The 12521-nt window shown below is 37.4% G+C and overlaps 1 long non-coding RNA gene across 1 annotated transcript; it reads left to right on the forward strand.

The window, feature by feature from the left end:
- The first annotated feature begins 8637 nt into the window (after nucleotides 1-8637).
- On the forward strand, nucleotides 8638-12125 carry LOC113333746. The gene is made up of 3 exons (XR_003352304.1): nucleotides 8638-8903; nucleotides 9254-9486; nucleotides 9674-12125. It is a non-coding gene; the product is annotated as an uncharacterized LOC113333746 (long non-coding RNA).
- Nucleotides 12126-12521: the final 396 nt, after the last annotated feature.

Genomic DNA, 12521 nt, shown 5'->3' on the forward strand with positions numbered 1-12521 from the left:
ATTTCAACATGAGAATTGTTCTTACAAGGACCCTGGCCATAAATAGCCGCAACACTACTCGATCCCCCCAATGGGTGGTAGTAAACCAATCGGGTTCCCTACAGATGGCTACACCTCAATGGATACAATTCTCTCTCAAATGGGCTAAGAAGGACACAGGCCCAAAATACTTATTAACTAGTTGCAATACATAAGAACACAGGACCAAAACAACTACTAGACTCCCTAGTTACATGACAATACCCCCCTCCCCCCCGGCACATCCTTGTCCTCAAGGATGAAATCAGGGAAATGAGAACGAATGTGACTGGCTTCTTCCCAAGTAGCATCTTCAGGTGGTGAACCAGTCCATTGAATGAGCACCTGCAGGGCAGGGTTATCTTCTTTGAGAATAAATCTGGAGTCCAAGACAGCAACTGGTAACACTATGAAAGCACCAGAAGAATCCACTAAGGGTAAGTTGGCAGCTGGAGTAATATGCTGGCCAATCTTCTTATTCAATTGGGATACATGGAATATAGGATGTATCCTAGAACCCACTGGAAATTGAAGTTTATAAGCCACAGCTCCAACTCTTTGTGAAACTTCAAAAGGAACAAAGTATCTTGCAGAAAGCTTCAGATTACTTCTCAAAGCCACAGATGACTGTCTGTATGGCTGTAACTTCAGGAATACCCAATCACCAACTGAAAAGGATCTGTCAATCCTCTTAGCATCAGCAAAATGCTTCATTCTGTGGTGATCCTTTGTCAAATCCTCCTTAAGGAGTTTAAGCATGTGATCTGTTGCTGACAAGTAGTCTCGTACTGCAACAACTGAAGTAGTGGCTTGTACAGGGAATGCCAAATGTGGTGGTCTATAACCATATAATGCCTGAAATGGGGTGATTTTGAGGCTGGTGTGGTAATTAGTGTTGAACCACCACTCATCTAAGGCCAACCAATTGAGCCACAATTTAGGAGAAGAACTAGTCATGCATCTTAAATATTGTTCTAAACAAGCATTAGTTCTCTCAGTTTGTCCATCAGTTTGTGGATGATATGAGGTGTTAAGATTTAACTGAGTGCCTAAGGATTTAAACAAATGTTGCAAGAAAATGCTAAGAAATACCTTGTCTCTGTCTGAAACAATGGAAGTTGGCAGGCCATGCAACTTGAATACGTGGTGCATAATTCTTTGTCTACTGAAATTGCAGTGAAGGGGTGACTCAAGGAAACGAAGTGGATGTATTTAGTTAGTCTGTCCACCACCACCAATATGACATTCTTCTTGAAGGACATGGGAAGGCCTTCAATGAAGTCCATTGAAATATGCTGCCATGCTGTGTCTGGAATAGGAAGAGGTTGCAAAAGACCAGCAGGAGTGGACAATTCATGTTTGTGATATTGACAGACATCACACTCAGCAACAAACTGGAATATGTCATCCTTCATCTTGGGCAAATAAAAGTAAGTTTTTGCTCTATTGTAAGTACCCATCATGCCAGAGTGGCCTCCTACAACTGAATAGTGGACTAAATGTATGATTTGGCTTCTAATATGTGCACTAGAACCAACATATAGTCTAGATTATACCTCAAAATACCATGTTGAAGTGAATATGGAGAATCAGATGGAGATATAAGGAGTTGAGAGATCAATTGTTGAGCATGAGCATCTTCATGTAGCTAGCAATAATGTTTTGAGTCCATTGTGGTTGTGCTACTGACAATGATTGGCATGTGGATGAAGAATGAGAAACTCTTGATAATGCATCAGCTGCCTTGTTTTCCAAACCCTTCTGCCAAGTAACTTCACGAGCCATTTTTGTTGTAAAACAGTAGTGATTCTTTGCTCCATGAAATATTTCAAACTCTGGTGATCAGTGTGAATAATAAACTGATGTTAGGACAAGTAATGCTTCCACTTTTGAACTTCCATGACAATGGCCAATAGTTCTTTTTCATAAGTGGATAATGCCAAATCCAGTGGACCCAAAGGCTTTCTGTAAAAAGCTATGGGCTTGTCTGCTTGCATTAAAACTGCACCCACACCTGTAGAACATGTATCGGTCTTTAAAATAAATAGTTGAGAGAAATACGGTAAGGGTAGCACTGGTGCAGTTGTCATAGCAGTTTTGAGAGATAAGAAGGCTTGTAATGCTGCTGGGGACCAAGAAAAATAATCTTTCTTCAACATATCAGTCAAAGGCTTGCATATATTGCCATAACCCTTAAAAAACTTCCTGTAGTAACTAGTCAAGCCCAAAAACCCTCTGAGTTGCTTGAGTGTGGTAGGATGAGGCCAATTTTACATAGCTGCAATCTTTTCAGGGTCAGCTGCAACACCTTCAGAAGTAATCAAATGGATGAAATAAGAGAGTCTTGGCTGAGCAAAACAACACTTGTTCTTGTTGGAAAAAAGGGAATGTTGTCTTAACAAAGCAAGAGTTTGAGAAAGGTGAACTACAAACTCTTCAAGTGATTTACTATAAATCAAGATATCATCAAAAAAAAAACAAGGATGAACTTTCTCAAAAATGGTTTGAAAATAGTGTTCATTAATGACTGAAAAGTGGTCGGAGTATTGGTTAAGCCAAATGGCATAACCCTGAATTCATAATGGCTTTGATGAGTGCGAAAGGAAGTTTTATGAATGTCATATAAGTTCATCAAGATTTGATAGTAGCCAGATTTAAAATCAATTTTTGAGAAAATGATGGCTCCATTTAATTCATCTAGCAAATCATCAATCAACGGAATAAGAAATTTATCTTTAACTATGATGTCGTTTAATTTCCTGTAATCCACGCAGAAACGCCAAGAACCATCCTTCTTCTTGATGAGTAAAATGGGAGAAGCGAACAAACTGTGAATCTCTTGGATGAAAACAGCATCAAGTATCTCTTGAATCAATTGTTCCACCACTGCTTTCTATAAGTGGGGACATTTACAAGGTCTCTGAGATACAAGTGCAGAGTTGGGCTTTAAAGGTATTTGATGATCTAATGCTCTTTTAGGTGGTAAGGATGTTGGAGTCGTAAAAACATCAGAGAAGGATTCCACTACTGTAGAGATGGTAGAAGGAACTGGTTCCAAACGGACAGCTGATATCGAAAAAAAATTCCAAATGAAAGTGGGTGTGTTGTCCTTAAGAAACTTCATAAACGTATTACCACTAATCATGTTGCAAGTGGGTGAAGAAGAACTTCCCAGCAGAGTAATGTGTTGACCCTGGTATAAGAAAGATACTCTGAGCTCAGATAGGTTAAACACGATATCGCCAAGCTGTGTCAGCCAATCTACTCCAAAAACCATGTCGCAGCCTCCCAGGGGTAAAATGCGTAGATCACTACCAAAGTCGAATCCCTGCATAGTCCATGGTAATTGAGGGAATATACCTTTACTAATGGTAGTATCTCCATTAGCTACTGTCACTAACATGGGACCAGTAGGTGCAATAGTAAGATGAAGTTGCTCAGCCAGCTTGGCATCCACAAAGTTTTGGGTACCGCCAGTATCGATAAGAATAAATATATCCTGTGACTGAATGTAATCAGGTACCCGAATTGTAGTTGGCATAACCATACCTGTTAAGGCATGGAGGGAGATCTCCATAGGAGAGTCAACAGACGAAGAAGGAGAAGCAACATCATACTCATGCTCTTCACCAGATGATGGAGAACCAGTATCCTCAGAAGCAACCAACATAAATAATTGCTGAGTCTTGCATATGTGACCTTGCTTATAGAACTCATCGCAGTTGTAGCATAATCCTTTATCACGACGAACCTTCATATAAGCAAGGGTGAGCCGTTTAATAGGAGGGATAGTGGGTTCCAATTTAGTGGGTGTTGGTGGAAGAGTAACAAATGTCTTTGAATTAGAGAATGGAAGTTTGGGAGGAGTAGTAATTGGTGATAAAATAGGTTTGATAGATGGTGTCAATGAGGAGAAAGATGTAGTGGAAGATCGCATTGGTCTAGGAAATGGTCGAAATCATTTAGATTGAAAATCGACAGAGGCCTGTGGCATTCTAGCTAAATATAAGGCATCAGTGTCAGAAGATGGTTTAAACATTTGAACAAGGTTGCGAATCTCTTCTTTAAGACCACTAACCCTCCATATTTCACTTGCTGAAAAACCAATTATATGTTTTTTACTTTGTCAATCTTCAGAGTTGTGTATAATCAAGTGGAAATACAGACGTTCCACTTGAATTTGCATCTAACTTTAGTTGCATATTTAGACAACGGTTACGCTTGCATATGGAATTTATAAAAAAAAAATGGGGACACATGGTTCGAAATTATACGGTTGGTTCACAGAGATATTTATTTTAGCTGTTTCATATTCAAGTCCTTCAACCCCAATCATAATTTCCCACTTGCAAAATTAAAGATAAACCATTTTTTAATTTTTTTACCAATCTGAATTAAATATGAGCGGTTATGAATCACAATTCTGTAATACAATTCAGTCAACAAACTTCAAATACAATAACCATTGTGAGTCTAGGAAAAAACTAAATGAAAACAACTAACAAAGACCAAAACAATATTAACAAAGATTGACATTAACAGATGACGCATGGAAACGGAATTGCAGTTGCGAGTATGAGAGAGACAAAGAGAAATGGGTACCTCAAATTTCTTGCTTGCGTGGTGGGAAAACAGAAAAGGCATGTATAGGAAAATCAAATCAAATCTTTTGAAAAAACATATGAGATCAAAAGATGAATAATAACAATCTATAAAATCAAAAGAATATTAAAATGAAATAAGTTAGACTAAGATACTAAGATTAATGCTCAACATCAGTTTCTCTGACCATTTTAACAACAAACTGTACTCGCAGTTTGGTTTAGATTTAGTTGGGACTTCTTCTCCTTTCATGGTTTAGCTTTACCCGGAAAGCTGATTGTATTACAGTATTACATTTATAGTTTTCACTTTAGATTTATATTTACCATTTTAATTATGGTTGAAGAAAGACATAACAAACTTCTCGATAGAATGGCTATGTAAACAAAATGTATGGTTGACATAAAAGAGATTAATAAGTTATACAAATGCTTGAAAAGATTGATTTTGAAGGTCCTTATGAAAATGGGTTCCTATATCATCATAAGGTCAGCTGATGATAGGGAAAAGGGGATTGGTAAGCATTATTACCTTGGTATGTGACTATTCATTTTTGATTAAAATGGGTTCCCATAATCCAAAACTGATGTGCATTATAACAAACAGTTGAAAGTTGAATAATTCAATTCAAACGAAATGGAATTCAACTGACACTTACCTGAGATTGACGCTTCACTCTGAACTATAATTCTGTGGTGCTCCAAAATCTGCAACAACAAAAACAGGCAATGCTACCAAAATCATAAAATTTTCCCCGGAAGAGTACCAAAATCACAGAAACTTACATGCATCTTGATAGGAAAAAGGCGATTGCTAAGCATTGAAAATCTGCGCCGGAAAACTTTTTTTTGGGGATTTATATAGTCGAATATTTCAAGGGAACGTAATGGTGTTTTCATAACGTCTGAATCAAACGGATTGAATGGTGGTGTTAAAGGGTTTTATTGTTCTGTAACAGAAGAACAATCGGAGAAGGAGGAGAAGGAGAAGGCGAAGAAAATGTTGATTTCCAGCCATAAGAGATCACGGACGTCCGATGGGGACTTTAAAAGGGGTTAGTTCTGAGACACGATTTATCCTTCTCATTTTGAAAGCAATTGCTACCATTGATCTCTTAAAAAGGTTTGTCTGTAACCGTCAGATTAGACAAAAACCATTTATTTTTGTAAGAATGACTAGAGTATGACCCGTGCCGTAACGGCCCGGAATTGGGTGATTGTCACCACGAAATGAAAGTTACTGACTTATTCGTTGATATACCTGTGACCGTGTGGCTATCTCTGAAAAACGACTACACATAAAATAACTATTTTAGCAACAGGGTACAAACAATGTTAAAACATGGTGCAACAAACATGCACCAACCTTCTGCTGGATTTCATAATATCGGTGCGTTGTTGAGGGTTCTTATCTGAATATTTGTATCTATCTAACTTGCATGGAGTGCAAGTGTCCTCGTGACCAAATATATGGCTTTAAAAAGAAATGTCTGAATTGTAGACAATAAATACCAATTACCCAATCCAAACTGAAATCATATTGGTAATTAGTAATATCAACTAACCCCAAACTTTCGATTTAGAAATTTTAAATGGAGCACTTGCTGGTAGGCTGCTGGTATTGGTGCTGATTGATCAAATGATGATGTGAGCCCTGCTATGGATGCTAATTTGGAAGCCAGCTTTGCAGCATCCAGTTCCACTGAATCAAGGATAAATTGCTAACCATTGATGGTGAAGTAGAGAGATTTGGAACCCAGATTTGCAGAGACGTGGTTCTGACACGAACTAAGTCTTTACAAAACGACATGCTTCTGGTAGCTGTAATTTTTCTACGACATTCCACCATACAATGTTGGAAGTCTCCTCTTGGGCTTCTGGCATAACATATTTTATATGAGAGTCATACAATTTCTTACATAATATATATAATTAAGTGAAACCAAATCAACAATGAAATACTGCAAGGATATGAGTCACTGACTATTAGCTATTCAAGATCATAAAAGGCAAAGCTCTTCTTGCATATGAATAACTAAGGAAACTGAGAATCATCAACTTAATTCCAAAAAGAAAATGAAGACACATCATAACTTTCTAAGACTCAAAACAAATTTGGACAACTCATTTTCTACTTCCTCTTAAGATTTTAATTCTTAAGTAACATGAAATCCATGGCAAATTAAGTACGCATTCTTTTATGCTCCGCCAAGATGTGACAATTAATACCATAGGTGTTATTTCATCTTTCCTAAACCAATTGTTGTTGTAAGACTGGTAAAAAACGTTTTTCAAAAGGCACTGAAGAGGTTTCCTATCAAATTTTGAGCAAAAGAAATTTGGAAATATTATTTGGATATATTCAATTTTCCCTTAGTATAGGCTGTGATCTTCCCTCCCTCCTCATTTCATTTCAAGTAATCTTATGAGAAAATGTAATAATCCATCCAAGGGTTTGTCGGATATTAACATTGAAAAAATAATAATCATAGCGACATCATTCTGACCTGTAGATGAAGAATTTATTTACATTAAGCAAGCTACAATAAATAAATAAGGGAACACAAATATAATTAACTCACTCAGATGGTCTCTCTAGCATCCTGCAACTTTCAACTATTTATCATAAAGAGTTGAAGGCGGTAATTTAGAGGACAACACTTACTCACTTGAATAGAAGAGTTTCTACCATCTTTGACTTTTTTTCTTTCGATTTTGGATATCCGCCAAATAACAATCATAGTGACATCATTCTGACATATGGATGGAGCATTTTTTTTACATTAAGCAAGCTACAATAAATAAATAAGGGAACACAAATATAATTAACTCATTCAAGTGGTCTCCCTAGCACCCTGCAACTTTCAAGTATATATCATAAAGAGTTGAAGGCGGTAATTTAGAGGACAATACTTACTCACTTGAATAGAAGAGTTTCTACCATCTTTGACTTTTTTTCTTTCGATTTTGGATATCCGCCAAATAACAATCATAGTGACATCATTCTGACATATGGATGGAGCATTTTTTTTACATTAAGCAAGCTACAATAAATAAATAAGGGAACACAAATATAATTAACTCATTCAAGTGGTCTCCCTAGCACCCTGCAACTTTCAAGTATATATCGTAAAGAGTTGAAGGCGGTAATTTAGAGGACAATACTTACTCACTTGAATAAAAGAGTTTCTACTATCTTTGACTTTTTTTCAGGATCTGCTTACTGAAAAACAAAAAATGATGAGCAATGAGAAGATAAGGATATGTATATATAATGACGTAAGAAACCAAACCATCATTTTGTTAACCGCTTGCGTAGAATTTCGGGTGATGTGATTGACTCAATTATCCAATGTACACACCCTACCATGCTAAAAAACTTTGGAAATACCATCTTGTAGATGACAGTCATATGAAAATTTTGTGACGAACAAAGTATTCTAGAGCTCTTAGCCAGTTGTTGTCTAATTCTTCTTTGTAACACTTTGGAACTGCTATCTTGTTGATGAAGTCATACAAAATTTTAAGCACAACAAATTTCTCATTTAACCTGTTGTGTGATTCTTATTTAGTTACACTGTTAGTCTTACCCATCTCCATACCCTATCTCTGCAACTGGATGGCCATAGTAACTATGTTTAATGAAGCTTTTAAAAAGAAACGAACAAAAGGTTCATAAAGATAGTGACCTTAAACAGCTCTGCAATTAGATAAACCTCATTTCAAATGTCTGAGCACTTTTCATTTATAAAGATAGTCAATTAATCTATTTGCCTCAGAATCCTTTAAAGAAAAGGAAGGAATGACTAAATGCAGCTATAAACACTTAACCTATGTGGTGGCTTAAGTTTGTGGGTGATCCATGATGTCTAAACTCTTTGTAATTATCCTACAGAAATAACAAATAACTCTTAGTTTACACTTATGGGCCCACCAGATTGGTCTACGTGATTGACCAAGTCAATTTTTCATGGTATAATGACCATCATATCCTTATAAGTTAATAAAGAAACCGACCGTATACTGTGCTTCTTCTTCTTTAGGCATTCTGTTCTTGCCATTACCATTAAAACCAAACCAGTAAAATCATTCAAGAGAGATCTTCGAAATTAGGGTACCATTAAAAAAATAAAATTGTTGTTTGATTATTCATAAGATTTAATGGTGGTATACCAAGAGTATTACCAGCGTTTGTGTTCGATTACAGTGCACAGAAGTTGAGATTTAAGGAAGAAGAAGAAGAAGGAAACTTTTGAATTGAAGCAATATGGGTCTTCAAATGGAGTAAATAATCAAACCCAGTGTTTATTTATCTTCGTATTGCTCATATTAGATGGTTAATTGTATTAATTTGTTACATGGAGTGGAAATTGAATTTAGGGTTCTTCAAATTTGGGGGTTTACTGATGGTGTTGATGATACACCAGGGAAGTGGAAACTCTGTCTCAACTGTGTTCCCTCTCTCTCAATTGTTCTTTAGTCTCTTGTTATAGATAGTCGATCTTTTTCTTATGATTTTTTGATTCTTCAATTACAATTTGAGACAAGGGGTTTCGCTAATTCATGTTATGTATGCTTATTTGAATTGTGGTGCTATTAAAATTCATGGGTTTCAATTTGATTTGGATTTGCAGTGAGTTGTTAGGACAGTTGGAAAGAATTTCAAAGTAAAGATGAGGAAGTGACATGATGCGTTTGAATGTATGGGATTTCTGTCGAGCTTGGAAGAATGGTTTTGTGCTTGATAAAGTGGTAGTTCTAGGAGAAGTTTTAGCTAAAATTAAGCAGTGAAGAATCAGGCAAAGTCTTGACTTGCTTCTCCATCTAACAATGTCGGAACAACGTCAATTTCCAGCTTTTCTACCTGGTAAAACCAAACCATTCTCACCTGATGCTTTGGTGTTGATTATTTGAAATGCATGGTTAAAGAGATTGAGTTTGTGTTAGATATGACCTTGTTTTTTTTTCTTTAATTAAGATAGGTTAATTCGAGAGATGTATACAACTGTTGGTAATGATTCGTTGAATTTGATTTGATTTCAATAATTTTTTAGGATTCCATGGGAACGAAAAAATCACAGGAGAAGAACGGAAGAGGATGAAGAAGAAGATGAGTCGAGTCATGAGTTGACTAGGCTGTAAAAGGTCTACAATAGCCTTGTCTCGTGTTAAATTAACGGTCGTTAATGTTCTTTTGAAAAAAAGGAACGGAAAAGTCTAACTCGGCCACTTTATAAAAGGATAAAAAAAAAAGGCCACTTTTTTATGATTTTTTTGCTAAGAAAAAAGATTGCATTGAAGAGCTTCCAGTATTACAAGAGTTTTGCTAAGAAATTAGGGATGATTTCCCACCACTCATTACAAATGTTAAAACGCCTGCAATACTTAGCAGCTTTGTCTGCTATAGAGTTGAGATTAATAACACCAACTGTCCTAACAACTCACTGCAAATCCATGATTACAGTAGTTTAATAACAGATTACAGTCATCCATGATTGTGCAACTAAACCAACAGAGACTACTGTTTTTATTCTTCAAGTAATCAATCACTCTTTTTGCATCACTGTAAATACTGCTAGAAGACAGGTTCATTCGGAAGTAAAAGGAGAAGAAATTATCAATTTGGAGCATAAAAGACGGAATTGTCACTTCACAGGCGAGTGATATGAGATCCAGTTTCTTATAATCGGCTTGTAGATCAGCTGGTTTCGTGCCATCCACAGAGGTTTCATGCGCTCCAGGAGGTCCCAGGTTCAAGTCCCAGATAATCAATATTACAGAGTTTGACATGGACGGTAGAATTAGCTTGCCCCCTTGCGAAGACATTAGCTACACTTTCCGCTTCGGCTCCCTCGGCTTTGGTCCTCATGAGGCTCGCTCGTAGGCTAGCACGGCAACATGTTCAACTTATGTAGTAGTACGTTGGTTGGAGCTTAGCTTGTTAAGCTTCCAATTAGTTAAGAAAAAAAAAAAAAAACTAAGTTTCAGCGGAGAAATCATTTTTCTTCTTCTGCCTAAACCGATGGTGGCTCCACTGTTTATCCAAGAAACAGTGAATCTCAGAGAATTGTGATTGAGAGAACTGAGAAAGATATAGCAGGAGAAGATGATGCTGTAGTTATTCCATATAGTGGATTTAGGTTAAAATCTGACTAAAATTGTGTTGAGATGGGGTCTGCTATTGATGTTGTTTATTGAGAGATTCAAATGCGGGTTTTTGTGATAATAAAATGGAAGATGGGTTTGATGGATGTCGTTTAAGAAGTTAGAAGTTGGAGCTGTTGAATGGTGATGTTGCCATGAAGATTCAAATCAAATGAAAAGAATCATGGAAGATTCTGTTTTTCCTTGATATCTGTTTTTCCTTGAATAACTATTTAGTTAGTAAGGAATTGAAGTTAGGGTTTGAAGAAGAATCAAATTGAGCAATGGGTTGTGATGATTGCTGCACAAAGTCAAGGAAATGGGTCTGCTGTGAAGATTGAGATGTTGAATTTGGGTTTTGACAGAAGAGAACTGAGTCTGGTTGTTGCGGTTCTGTAGGTTGTCCTGGTCAAGAATTGGAGGGTGAATTAGAAGATGGCAGTGAGAAGCAGATGTTGTAGCTGGCATTGAAGCTCATGTCCTGTCAGCTGAGTGATCAAAGGGTTGCTCTCATATTCGAATTGGTTGTTACTATGAATAATGGTGGTAATCTGGTTTGTGAGTTGCTGCTGCAAATGGAATTTGATGGCTGATGTTGGTGTTTTTCTCGATGGGGTTGTTGAACTGGTAGAGAGAAGATGGGATACAGGATATTTCCAAGTATTGACGGTGGTCACAGTCGAGATTTGATGGTGGTTATTGCAGTTTGGCTAGTGTTCATGGTACTGACTTGTAGAAGAAATTGAAGCTGCTGCGAGCCATGGTCTGAGGAGTGTTGCCAAGGGTATGATAATTTGAGAAATGGTGGAGGAGATGCGAATGTGTTTTGGTTGAATTGCAGATGGTGGTAGCTGGTGGTGTTGCTGAATGAAAGAAATGAGTTGTGCTGGTAATGGAATTACAGGGATTTGAGTGTGCTGGTACTGGTACTGAAACTGCTATGGGTAATGGTTGGAACTTGAGGTGAGGTTGGATTGAGCTGTGCTGTTGAGGTTTATAGAATGCAATAAAAAGTGCAGATGAGTTGGTGCTGCAGATAGCTATGGGTCAGATGAGAAGAACAAGAAGCTAATGGGAGATAAGAACTGAAATGGGTTTGTAGATGGCTTGAGATGGTGGTCTTGACCATGATGGTACTTGTGGCTGAAACTCAAGTTACAAAATGGACTGAGAAAGTGTTGGTTCTATGATGCCTGCAATGGACTAGGTGGTTATGAAGCTGTAGATGCCGTGAGTGCAGTGTTGTTGGTTGTGCTGTAAAGAGAAAATGAGTTGTTGCTTCTGTGTGGTATTAGAGCAACTGCAGTGGTGCGATCAAAACCAAAGACTAAAGAGCAAAAAAACGACCAAATTTTGGGTTTAGTCCGTGTTGCAACGCTACGGTAGTGGACTATATATGATCGAGCGTACATTTTACGTTCGTTTGCTGATGGGCGTAGTTATTATGCACGCCTGAATGGAGCGTACATATAATGTGCGCCCCATGAATAGGTATATCATATAATGTGCGCCCCATGAATAGGTATATCATATAATGTGCGCCTGTTGCCAGGTGAACATATAATGTACGCTGGACGGGGCATGAGGCGTAAACTTTATGTACGCCTGGTGTGGGGGGCGTGATCTATACCTATAACAGGCATACATGTATCGGACGTACATTTTAGCACCGCTCCATTGAGGCGTAGTTTATATACACGCCTCTTCGTGGGACGATGACTATACATGCGCTTCATGTGAAGCGTAGTTTATATATAT

Source organism: Papaver somniferum, unplaced genomic scaffold (genome assembly GCF_003573695.1).
Source record: "Papaver somniferum cultivar HN1 unplaced genomic scaffold, ASM357369v1 unplaced-scaffold_133, whole genome shotgun sequence".
Classification (NCBI taxonomy): domain Eukaryota; kingdom Viridiplantae; phylum Streptophyta; class Magnoliopsida; order Ranunculales; family Papaveraceae; genus Papaver; species Papaver somniferum.